We start from the raw sequence: 13,253 nt of genomic DNA, 5'->3' as shown, positions 1-13,253 counted from the left end.
GGAGTTAAAATGGCATCACCCAGCTACCCAATCTCTAGTATTGGAAGTCTGTTCTCCTCAGTCAGCAGTCACACACCTGTACTTTGTCTCCAGCTTCTGTCCACTCCCGGCTTTTATACTATCTGTGACCAAGCCGTCAGGTTGCCAGGCAGCACCTCCCTCCTGAGTTTTATCTCAGGTAAATCTGTCTTTCCTGACCCCTCACTTCTGAGGGACTATGGCTTTGGCCTGCTTAGACCCTCTGGGGAGGGTCTCACTGAGCAATGGCCAGGTGCCAGCTGCATCTAGGAATGTTCATGGGACCATGCTGCTGCCGATGCGTGGAGACTGGCTGGGTGCCAGCCTGCCCCAGAAAAAGTTCACACGATCGTATAGCAGTAGTGTTTCAGGGATTATGGAAAATCACAACACACATCTGGCACCAGGCATCACCCTTAATGACCTTGTTCTAGCACCAGTGAATATGGTTGTTCTCTGGGGTCTTCTGGGACCAGGTTGCCACACAGCCTCTACCAAATGTCCTTCCAGCCGGGGAATCGCCTCTCCGCAGGTGGCCTGAGGATACCCGCACCTCACTCTGCTCCTGGGGATTCGTCCTTCCCACCAGAGCACCACCAGGTATTGAGCTGTGGAGTTTCAGACTCCACACTCCCCCTGTTTATAGAGTCTTAATGTAATTTAAACTTTCTCCTTTCTCCTTTCTCCCTTTTTAGTTCAGTCCCTGCAACTCTTTCCACTTTTCCACTTTCTCTCCAGCTGCTTTTCCGGGGGGTGCTTTTCCTGTACTCTCCCCCAGTCTCCATCCTCTCTCCACAAGCAAAAACAGTTCTCTGCTCTCCGCAGTTTCTCTCTCCCCTGGTTCACCCCTCTATGCCACGTACCTGCTGAGTTCTGTGGTTCAGATCGTGCAGATTGTTGTGTTAATCCTCAAATCCGTTTTCTAGATGTGCAGGACGGTTTAGTGTTAATGTGGCTGTATATCATGGATGCAAGTCACAAAAAAATACTTCCATGCTGTTCTGCCATCTTGGCTCCTCCCTTGAGATCCCTGCTTCTGTGCACCCAAACTGGAAACAAAATCTTTGACCTTCTCTATCCTCTCTCTTTCTCTTCATAGTTCAAGCAGTTGTCCTAGTATTCTCCCTGTTCCCTGGTCTTTCTATTCCATATCTACTATTGCTGCTCTTTTCTGGATTGCCTCTTTTGAACTTTGTAATGTCTTTCTAACTGGAATTTGGACTCAGATCTGCTTCATTCCAGTCTTTCTCTTTCTCTCATAATCAAAGATTTAATAAGATCATGCTAAAGTTGGACTCCTGGTCATTAAGCATCTAGCTTCAGATCAGGTCATGATCTTACAGTTTACTAGTTCGAATCCTGCATCAGGTGAACTTGAGCCTCACTTCAGGTGAGCCATGCTTCTCAATCTCCCTCTCTTCCTTTCTCTGCCCCTCTTGGGATCCTCTCTCTCTTCTCTCTCTCTGCCCCTCACACTTGCACACCTCCCTCTCAAAAAAAAATCATGCTAAAGTCACCAATGGCTATTAACAGCTGTAATAATTTTAATTGTCACAATTTAATATTCATAGTCATTAACACAATAATAATAAAAAAATAAAAAATAATAAAAAGTTTTTAGTTTTATCACATTTCCCTACTTTATGTTCTAACTAAGTAGTGTAGTTGTGAATCTAAATAGTCCCAGGCTTTCCAACTATATGTCTGGATCTTGCTGTTTCTACCGTCAATTCTTGGTTTGTCAAAATAGTGCTCTTTGGTCAAGGTCTGTCTTAAATGCCACTTTATTCATGAAGCCCTTCTTAAGAAGCACTTTTTATTATGAAAAAATTAAATGGACAGAAAAAAAGGACAAAATAATGTAATGAACCTTCATGTATCCATGATGAAGCTTCAATAGTTACCAATTTATGCCCAGGCTAGTTTTATCTGTACCCCAATGTACTACCCTCCCTTTTATCAAGTTTCAAGCTACATGTAATCACTTCCTCCTTTTTGCACCTGTCTTGTAGCACTAACAGTGCTGTGAGCATTTTATAACTTTTGTGACACATTTTATACTCTTTCCTAGATTTAAAGTCCCTTGAAGGTAAAATGTGTGTGTTGCTGCCCTTCAACACCTATCCAGCACAACCTAGTGCCCTAAATCTAATTGGAAAAACAATAAAAATTTTTAATTTGAATTGAAATACCTAATGTTATTTGAAAAGAAGTTATCTTCTCCAGAGTTAATAATTGTTCCTTTTAAAAAAATAATTGTATCTCTTGACAAAATTATTTCTGTACAAAGCCAACATGAGTACCAATCCTATTTTTATATTTTCTGAGAAGGAGATCCATGTGCTTCTTTAGTAATCCAATGTCCTGTTTAGATTGTCTTAATAATCACTCACTTCTATGCTGAACCTTAGCTCAGGGTGACATTGGATAAATCATTTGGAATTAGCATAGTGAATATATTCTCTTTGCCTGTTTCCTTATTAGCAAATTGCATCTTCCCATTCTAGCTCACAAGAGAATTACAAGATTAAATAGGGTAGCCACCTATTTATTATACAAGTTATGAACCATTCAGAATTTCTTTTTTTGTGCTTTCTAGATCTGTTGTCCAATTTTGTGTTTTTATTATTCATTAGCTCTCCCTTAAAGGATGATGCAGAGGGAGAAAGAGGATTTTAGGCTTAAATTATTTAGCAGTGGGGTCAGTAAAAAATTTGGCAGGGTGGAAAATTAAAGCCATTAACTAAAATGAAGATCATCTGCCTTTCATTAACATGAATGATAAAGAATCATTTGTGAAGCATTTTGAATTCCTTAGAGAAAGTCTTTATGTTTGTTTATCTGATTGTGTGTGTTTTTATCATGGACAGCCTTAATTTCTTCAATTCTGATACTTCATCAATTCAAGAATGTCATCATGACTTAAGAGTATATAATAGAATTGAAACAGAAACCACACAAAATAATTCGCTATGTTTCTATAATAATTTCTAATGTTGAGAATGAGATTGTGGGTTGTATTTAGTTTCTGTTATGCTTATGCACACTTGGAGTGAAATACTAAATTCAACAGTAAACCAAAAAAATGGGATTATATAAAAGGCTATGTAAAAGGTTCTACCTGAAGTTACATCATTATGCAAGGTTGATATACAGAAACAAGTCATGTAGGTAACAAGTGAGCCTGAGAATTACCCAGCCTATCATTTTAGGACTTTCTGTAGTTTCCTATGTATTGTATGTGTGGTTACTCTGATAAAATTATGCCCTATTGGGGAAGGAGGGGATAATTATATACTTTAGTGGTATTAATTTGGAGATTGGCAAAAATCTAAGGATGCATCTTATTATAAAGGCCAGGCTGTTGTATCATTGATAAAGGAATGTAGAGGACCTGGGGAAGTAATCAGGTCCTCTTTACTTATTGGGTAGTGCCTTAAAGTTGTGCAGAGAAGTGTCCGGACCATGCTGAGATGTACTGAGTGTCATTATCTCCATGCCCGTCCCCACGTCAACCAGCTTTGTTTTCATTGGTCTTAATGAAGTGTTGTGTACTGTTGCTTCATTTTTATTTTCAAATTTAAGTGCTCACTATTAAAAATGTTTGAAAACCACTCATCAGATTTACCACCATCCCCACTCACCTCTACATAAGATTTTACTTGCACTTAGAGAATCTGACATATCCGTTAAGATCCCATTTTTGAAGTCCACTTAAACATTATATGATTAACAGTCTTTGCCTGAGTTAGACACTATCTTTTGAAATCTTCATTTCAATTATTTTAGTTATCAGATCTCTACATTAGGTAAATTATTGAGTTCTTTCCTTAAGAATTTATGTTCCTTTTTTTTTTTTTAAGTTTATTTATTTATTTTGAAAGAGAGAAAGCATGAGTGGGGGAGGTACAGAGAGAAAGAAGAGAGTGAAAATCCTAAGCAGGCTCCACATTGCCAGTGCTGAGCCCAACACGGGGCTTGAACCCACAAATGGTGAGATCATGACCTAAGCCGAACTCAGATGCTTAACTGACTGAGCTACCCAGGCACCCGAAGTATTTATGTTTTTAAATCTAACCTTCCTCTCCCCCTTACCTCTTAATCTCCAGCTGTTCTTTACTGCTTACCAAATTATGGGCAATCTCAGTATGCTGGCATTTGTAGTCCTCAATCACAGGGCATTGGAACTCTCTCCCACTGCACACCTCCATGTGCCTTGAAATACAGTAGAGCTGAGGGGCCAGAGTGAGGTCCCACACATGCTGGGTTGAATTCAGTCTCATAGCAACAATATCAAGCAACCAAATTTCTGCTGTTTTCTGTTCTGCTTCTCATTGTTAGCCCAAAGTAACTAATTTTTTAAAAACTCTAAGGAAGAAAAATATTTTATTTTTCTTCTCTCTCTATGGAGACTGCTGCTTAAACTTTATGGCAAGTGAACATGCATTTTTCTTAATTCTGTGTTTCCTCTGTCTTTCAAGAGCCTATTTCCTCCTCGTTTCGAAAAATATTTTTTAGTACACACGAGCAATATATTTAATAGTCTGAGTCATGGTTATAAGGTTAATAAATGCTTAATAAAACCACCAGTTTGCTTACTTTCTGAAATGACATAAAAAAAGAAAAATATGATAACTTTTTGTGTGTGTGTAAATTCAGTACTTCTGAAAGATGCCAAATGAAAGATTGAAATCCTTCATTTATGGCACAAATAAAGTAATAAAACACAAAGCTCTATCACGGTTATTTATTAAGTATTCTTTTTATTTTAGGAATACTTTAGAGGAGGAATTCTTCATATTTAAAACCAAGAAATTTGAAATCAATAGTTTAAAAACTACGTGGTACATTTTAATTTAACATGGACTACAGCTATGGAGAAACAATTAGACTTAATTGTTTTCTGTTTACTTCTATTCCTGGAAGATTCCTAATATAGTCTTAGTGACCAATTTTCTACACATTGTTTGCAGCTTGTCAGTTTGCTTCCATTCATTAATCATTAGGGCATTTGGATGCATTAAATAGAAATATGATATATGACAGATTTGAATAATGCATATAACTTACCTTAAATACTTTGTGTGATTGCCTAGTAACTATATTTATGTATATTACATCTATATTTGTATATGTTGTATATAAATACATATACAGACATTAGAAACTACATTATAGATAGAGTGTTACATGTCTTCAGATGTAGTATATGCTTTTCTTTTTTCTTAAATGGCTCTTTTCAGTTCATTCTATGAATTAGCTACACTAATCACAGTTAAAAACTGCCATCGCTTTTACATTGCTTATTAAGATTGGATTGGAGGAAGTGGCAGAAGGGAGGAAGGTGCAGAGGTTTGGGAAGCATTGAGGATGGTGAGGAAGTTCAGTGGCTGGGTCCAGTAGTTTCTTTACAAATTGTAATCCAATGCAGTTGTTAGCTTTGTATTTGCGATTAATTTCAGGTTATGAAAATATTTTCATTTGTTTAACATAGTAACTTGCCTTTCCCATGCTCACATTTTTATGTGAAGATGTTGAGATTTTATATATATATATATATATATATATGTACACACATACATACATATGTGTGTGTGTGTGTGTATGTATAGAATTGATGGATATAGATACATACATATACATACAGCTAAAATTTGCTGTTGCTGCTTTCCCTGGGGTATATACCTAGAGTTGCCTATGTGATTGTAAATCAGCTGCCACTTGGAGTCTCTGCCCCTTAGAATCCATTGTCTATTTACTGCCTCTATTGCATCTTGTTGCCTGTGGCATGCCTCTCCCAGATGAGTAGTCACATGGGCTCCTTATTGTGCCTTAGTTTCAGTTGCCCTGGGGGATTATTGAGTTTTCAAATCTTTAGTTTCTGTCATAGTATCCCAAACATAACCTCAAATTTAGTGAATATCAGTCCTGAACTTTTCACATAATGTGATAACAGACAAATAGAATACATTCTAACAGCATGTCTTCCACAACAGTCCTAAAGGTATATGATAGAAGAAAAGACAGTAGACATGTTTTATTTCAACATTAGCACACTTAACTGCTGTGTTATTTGTCACAAAATGGAAATATTTTATTTATGTTATTTCATTTACTTTATTCCTTAATACAACTCCATGAGGCAGGTTTCTTATTATTCCCATTTTACATGCAAATAAACTGAAGCTTAGGGAGGTTAATAATTTGCTCAAGGACACACAGATAAGAAAGAATAGGAATCTCACCAGCTCTATCAACCTCCAGAGTTTAAGCTTTTAAGCAGTGAGTGATATTTATCCAGCCCTTGAGTTACTGAAAATCTAATTAAGAGATAAACAAAAAATGAGAGAACATAGAACAGTTAGTGAGCAATTATACCCCATTGCATAAAACTGTTGCATGGTAATAACTAGCTTTCTAGTTTATAATCCAGACTATTATTTTTTAAAATTATATATATCAGAGAAGTAGAGCCCATCTAACTACACTTCTAAGAGAAGAAAAGTAATTGCAGCCTCAAAATGTGGGTGTGCTCTATAACTGAAAGGCTGAATGTTACCTAAAGATCATTTTTAAACATTATTGATGAGTTTACTCCCCTTTGTCCATTGTTTCTTATTCTCTCTGTCCTGCAGGAGATTGTCTTTCTCCTCCTAGCCTCAACACTCTGAGGACCCTCATCCCCACCCCTCACACCTCAGCACCTGGTATCTTTCAGTTCTGCAGGTAGCTTATCCATTCAGCACTCCTACTGTGCAGATGATCTTACTGTTAGACTCAGTGTGACTGTCTGTCTTCAAGAGGGAACAAGAGTTCTTTCTTAAATCAGATATTGAAATTATTACTCTTTCCTGTATTTCAGAGTTTTTCTTCTCTTTCTGTTTCATCTTAAACTAACCCTTGCTAAATACTGTCTCACTGAACTTTGATATTCTATACCTTAGAGAAGGCTTATCTGGAGAGAATCTGAGCCCAGCGCAAGACTCCATAACCTACACTTTTAGATCTGACATAGTCCACTTTCCCTGATTCCATTCAGCCAGTTCCTGAACTTGACTTGGAATGCTGTTCCTTGACCATTCTTCAGATTATCACACCAGACTGCTGCTAGGAGGCCATTAAGTTCTGTGCCATCTATCTTTCTTCAGTTTATCAGTATAGTCTTCCTGTGTACATCTGTATTATTTGCCTAGTTACCTTTTAAGTCAAATAAAGAGCCATGTCCCATTTCACTTATGTTCAGAACTTTGTGCTGTGTTGCAGATAGTTGTATCGACTTCTAGCTAATGAGACTCTCCCTGGGAAATTACAGTCTCCCAACAGAAATTCTTCTCAATTGTGGCATCAGTTTCATAGTTTTGTGTAGGTTTAACCACTGAAGAGAAAAGGATAGAGGTATTTTGAACCAGTGATCCCATTTTTTACAAGACAATTTATTTTAGAATTTCCTGCGTGGGCAAAGTTACTTAAGTAAAGAACTGAAGACTAGATACCAAGTATTCTGCTTTTCTTTTGCTTTCAGGAAAATACCCCTAACCCCGGATTCATTGTGATATCACATCTGTGGAATAAATATTTATTGTACATACTGAACACGAAGTAGTGTCTATGATTAAAACAGGCTTTTTTTTTTTTTTACCTCAAACTGTACAGTTTGCAGCAAAAGTAATGGGAAAGAAAACATTTATAGGTATTAGAGTCCAGCTGTGCTGCTCTCTCTCTCTCTCTCTCTCTCTCTATATATATATATATATACATATAGATATAGATATGCTCAAAATTGCTATTCTAAGAAAGACCAATTAAAGTAAGATACAATCAAAAGTGAAAAGATAGTAGGACCTCCCTTTTAAGTGAAAAAAAAGTCCCTGGTCCAAGTAGGGAGTGCTGACTTGGAAAAATTGGTAGTTTGACACTGTGAAAGAAATAAAATTGTCATGAACAAAGGTGAAAAGGGATTATATTTGTCAAGAAGGAACTCCTACTGGATGAACTGTCTGAGGGCTGTGGCATGTCACATCTTGTCTTGGAGAGTTAATGACTGGTAATGTTGAAGGAATAGGTCTTTTGTCAGATCATTACAGCAGTCCCAGTTACATCTGCCTCAAGAGGTAATGAGTGGTTCAGATAAGGGGCCCAAATACTTCACGTGAAACATGACTCAATCCAATCACCTCATCCCTGATTAGGAGAGGGAAGCCAAGGCAGTTTTATCTAGAAAGCACTGAGGGTAAGCCCTAGGGTGAGAACACAAAAGCTGCTTATGGTCCTTAGGAACTGAGGGCTGAAGAGTTTGCATGGCCTCCAATTCTGTGCATGTAGTAGATTATACTTTGCTCAGCCTTTCTCTACTATAGAATATACTCTTCGTAAGCATTCTGAAAAAGTAAAAATTGAAAAATAAAACTGGTGAATTAAGCGGGGCTAGATAAAAGATGGCATTGCTCCTTAGAAGAAAGGATAAGACCCTACACAGTTTAGGTACCTCAAGAATATCAGGAAAACAATGAGGGAAATTGTCTCTTTCTAAGAGTGCCAGAGGTCAAATTTAATGCGTGGGTATAATGAAGGAACATTGGTATTTCTCAACTCTTACTACATCCCAGATATTGATGTGTTTCTAGAATTCATCTACTAATCTTAACATGAGGAGGACACAGAAAGACTCCTAATGAGAAAAACACCAAAACACATCATTAGCATGGAAAATAAATATTCCTCTAAACTGCACCTTAACAGTTAATTTAAAAGATATTTTCTTATGGTTTTAAAAAAATGATAAAAGTTTAAAATGGAACAGTGCCTAGTTCACTACACAACTCATGGTAGGTGATCAGCAGATGTTAGTGTCATCTTACTCCCTTAATCAAAAAGAATTAATAACCTTCATCCCAATTATAAAGTAGGTCAATTATAGAAATTTGGAAAGTTCTAAAAAGCATGAAAGAGAAAAAAATCACCTTAATTCCACTATTCAAAGGTAAACACTTGAGATAGTGCTTATTCATTTTCTTACCAACATTCTAAATACTTCACACACACACAAAAATCATTGAGCAAACTTCTTTTTGTGATCCCTCCAATAGTTAGATTTCAGGGCTAACAGTGATCCTTTAAAGAAACATAGTGAGATTCATCACACTGTATAAGTGAAGGGGATTGTAACAGAGGTGATAAGAGCTTTAAAAATTAGGTTCCACAAGACAGGGATGTCCACTCTCGCCACTGTTATTCAACATAGTATTGGAAGTCTTAGCCTCAGCAATCATACAACACAAAGAAATAAAAGGCATCCAAATCGGCCAGGAGAAGATCACACTTTCACTCTTTGCAGATGATATGATACTCTATATGGAAAACCCAAAAGATTCCACCAAAAAATGGCTAGAACTGATCCCCGAAGTCAGCAAAGTCACAGGATATAAATCAATGCACAGAAATCGGTTGCATTCCTATACACCAATAATGAAGCAACAGAAAGGGAAATCAAGGAATCTATCCCATTTACAACTGCACCAAAACCATAACATACTTAGGAATAAATCTAACCAAAGAGGTGAAAAACTTATACACTGAAAACTGTAGAAAGCTTAGGAAAGAAATTGAAGAAGACACAAAAAAATGGAAAAATATTCCATGCTCCTGGATAGGAAGAACAAATATTGTTAACATGTCAATACTACCCAAAGCAATCTACATATTCAATGCAATACCTATCAAAATAATACCAGCATTCTTCACACAGTTAGAACAAACAATCCTAAAATTTGTATGGAACCAGAAAAGACCCCGAATAGCAAAAGCAACCTTGAAAAAGAAAATCAAAGCAGGGAGCATCACAATCCTGGACTTCAAGCGGTATTACAGAACTGTAATCATCAAGACAGCATGGTACTGGCACCAAAACAGACACTCACATCAATGGAACAGAATAGAGAACACAGAAATGGACCCACAAATGTATGGCCCACGAATTTTTGACAAAGCAGGAAAGAATATCCAATGGGATATCCAAAGACTATCCAATGGACAGTCTCGTCAGCAAGTGGTGCTGGGAAAACTGGATGGTGACATGCAGAAGAATGAACGTGGATCACTTCCTTAGACCATACACAAAAATAAACTCAAAATGGATGAAAGACTTAAACGTAAGACAGGAAGCCATCCAAATCCTCAAGGAGAAAGCAGGCAAACCCTCTTTGACCTTGGCCATAGCAACTTCTTACTCAACACGTCTCTGGAGGCAAGGGAAACAAAAGCAAAAATGAACTATTGGGACCTCATCAAAATAAAAACTTCTGCACGGTGAAGGAAACAATCAGCAAAACTAAAAGGCAACCCATGGAATGGGAGAAGATATTTGTAAACGACATATCAGATAAAGGGTTAGTATCCAAAATCTATAAAGAACTTGCCAAACTCAACACCCAAAAAACAAATCATCCAGTGAAGAAACGGGCAAAAGACATGAATCGACACTTCCATTCCAAAGAAGACATCCAGATGGCCAACAGACACATGAAAAAATGCTCACTATCACTCATCATCTGGGAAATACAAATCAAAACCACAACAAGATATCACCTCACACTGGTCAGAGTAGCTAACATTAACAACTCAGGCAACAACAGATGCTGGCAAGGATGTGGAGAAACAGGATCTCTTTGGCACTGCTGGTGGGAATGCAGGCTTGTGCAGCCACTCTGGAAAACAGTGTGGAGGTTCCTCAAAAAATTAAAAATAGAACTACCCCATGACCCAGCAATAGTACTACTACATATTTTTCCAAGGGATACAGGTATGCTGTTTCGAAGAGGCACATGCACCCCCATATTCGTAGTAGCACTACCAACAATAGCCAAAGTATGGAAAGAGCCCAAATGTCCACTGACGGATGAATGGATAAAGAAGATGTTGTGTATACACACACACACACACACACACACACACACACAATGGAGTATTACTCAGCAATCAAAAAGAATGAAATCTTGTCATTTGCAACCATGTGGATGGAACTAGAGGGTATTATGCTAAGCAAAATTAGTCAGTCAGAGAAAGACAAATATCCTATGACTTCACTCATATGAGGACTTTAAGACACAGAAGAGATGAACATAAGGGAAGGGAAGCAAAAATAATATAAAAACAGGGACAAGGACACAACATAAGAGACTGAAATATGGAGAACAAACAGAGGGTTACTGGAGGGGTTGTGGGAGGGTTGATGGGCTAAATGGGTAAGGGACATAAGGCATCTACTCCTGAAATCATTGTTGCACTACATGCTAACTAATTTGGATGCAAATTAAAAAATAAGTAAATTATTTTTAAAAATTAGTTTCCATCCTTGGCAAAGGGAGAAGAGCTCCTATTTATCCCAACTGTTCCACAGATAACAAAAATACATATGGAGAAAATATGAAAAACAATTATCTGAAGACATGGGAATATGACCAAAAGCAATAAAAACTGGAAGGGACAGGAAAAAATTAATTGATAGAGTTAATGACACTAAGTAAGCTTCCTATTTTTGTGGTATTTTTGGCCAGCTGGTGTCATACTTGGTAACTAAAAACTAGATAGAAACCTGCTGTCTTACTGCCTTAAATAACTAATATTCAATTAAGCTAAAAATTTTGAGTAAGTAGACACAGAGGAACAAAAAAAAAAACTGATGGAAAAAAAAAAAACAAATAGAAAACAAGTAATAAAGTCATAAAATTAAATACCACCAGATAATAGTTATATTAAGTATAAATTGGTCCAGCTAAAAAGCAGCAAACAAAAAACCAAAAAAAACTCTTTGAAAGGATTAACAAAAGTGATAAACAGCTAGCTGAATGATCAAGAGAAAATAAAGAGAAAACACAAGTTTTCAGTGTCAAGAATAAAGGGTGTATCACTACAGATTTTAAAGACAGTAAATGGATACTAAAGAAATATGTAAATATCTTTATGCCAATAAACATAACAATTTAAATGACAGAGACAAATTTTTTTAAATATTACTTTCTTAAAGGGATGCCTGGGTGGCTCAGTCAGCTAAGCATCCTACTTTGGCTCAGGTCATGATCTCAAGGTTCATGGGTTTGAGCCCCATGTTGGGTTCTGTGCTCACAGCTCAAGAGCCTGGAGCCTGCTTTGGATTCTGTGTCTGCATCTCTCTCTGCCCTTCCCCTGCTTGCTCTTTCTCTCTCTCAAAAATAAACATTAAAATTTTTTTAATAATAAAATATAACTTACTCTAAAGACAAAAAAATGAAAAAGAAAATCTGAATAGCCCTTCAACTGAAGAAACTGATTTTTTTTTGTGAAAAACCTTCCCATAAAGAAAGCTCTAGGCTTAGATAATTTCATTGGTGAATCCTATTAAACATTTAAAGAAGAAATAACACCTGCCATATATAAACTCTTTTAGGAAAGGTAGCAGGAGGGAGCACTTCTCAAATAAGTAAAATGTAGCTATTTTAAAAGCAGTGCAATATAATTTTAACAGAGAAAACATTAGACATTTGAACCTTTAACAAAGTAAGAAAGTTAACTTTCTTAGTTCATTCGGGCTGCTATAACAAAGTACCACAGAATGAGTAACATAAACAGAAATTCCTTACAGTTCTAGGGGCTTGGGGAGTCCAAGATCAAGGCACCAGGATGGTTGCATTCTGATGAAGGTACCTTCCTGATTCAGAGCCCGTGCCTTCTTCCTGTGCCCTCACAAGGTAGAAGGGGCAAGGGATTGCTGTGGGATTTTTTATAAGAACACTAATTTCATTCATAAGGACTCCATGTGACCTAAGCACCTCCCCAAAACCCCATCTCCTAATGCCATTATCTTTGGAGGTTAGGGTTTGAACGTATGAATTTGGAGAGGAAACAAAAAATTCGGATCATAGCACTATCGTTTCTAGTATATAAACAACAGCAAAAGGGATACGAAGAGTTCTCTACATGGTTTAATAGTTTACATTTTCCTTTTGTATTTTAAAAGGTAGCTTTATTATTGTTTCTTTGCTCATAAGTTGAATAAGTTATAAATATACAGAGTAAAGAAAACAAACAAAATAATAATACAAGCTTTAACAGTTACAAGAATGTAGACAATGAAAGGGAAAATCTCCTTCACTTGCCATCCTCTAGTCTCCATTTCCTTTCCCCAGAGGCAACCAGTCTTTTAATTTCTTTTTAGTTTTTATGTTGATATCCTCTGCATGCATAAGTATATATGTATGTAT

The sequence above is a fragment of the Panthera uncia genome (assembly GCF_023721935.1).
Source record: "Panthera uncia isolate 11264 chromosome A1 unlocalized genomic scaffold, Puncia_PCG_1.0 HiC_scaffold_17, whole genome shotgun sequence".
NCBI lineage: Eukaryota > Metazoa > Chordata > Mammalia > Carnivora > Felidae > Panthera > Panthera uncia.
Note: the sequence above shows the minus strand (reverse complement) of the source record.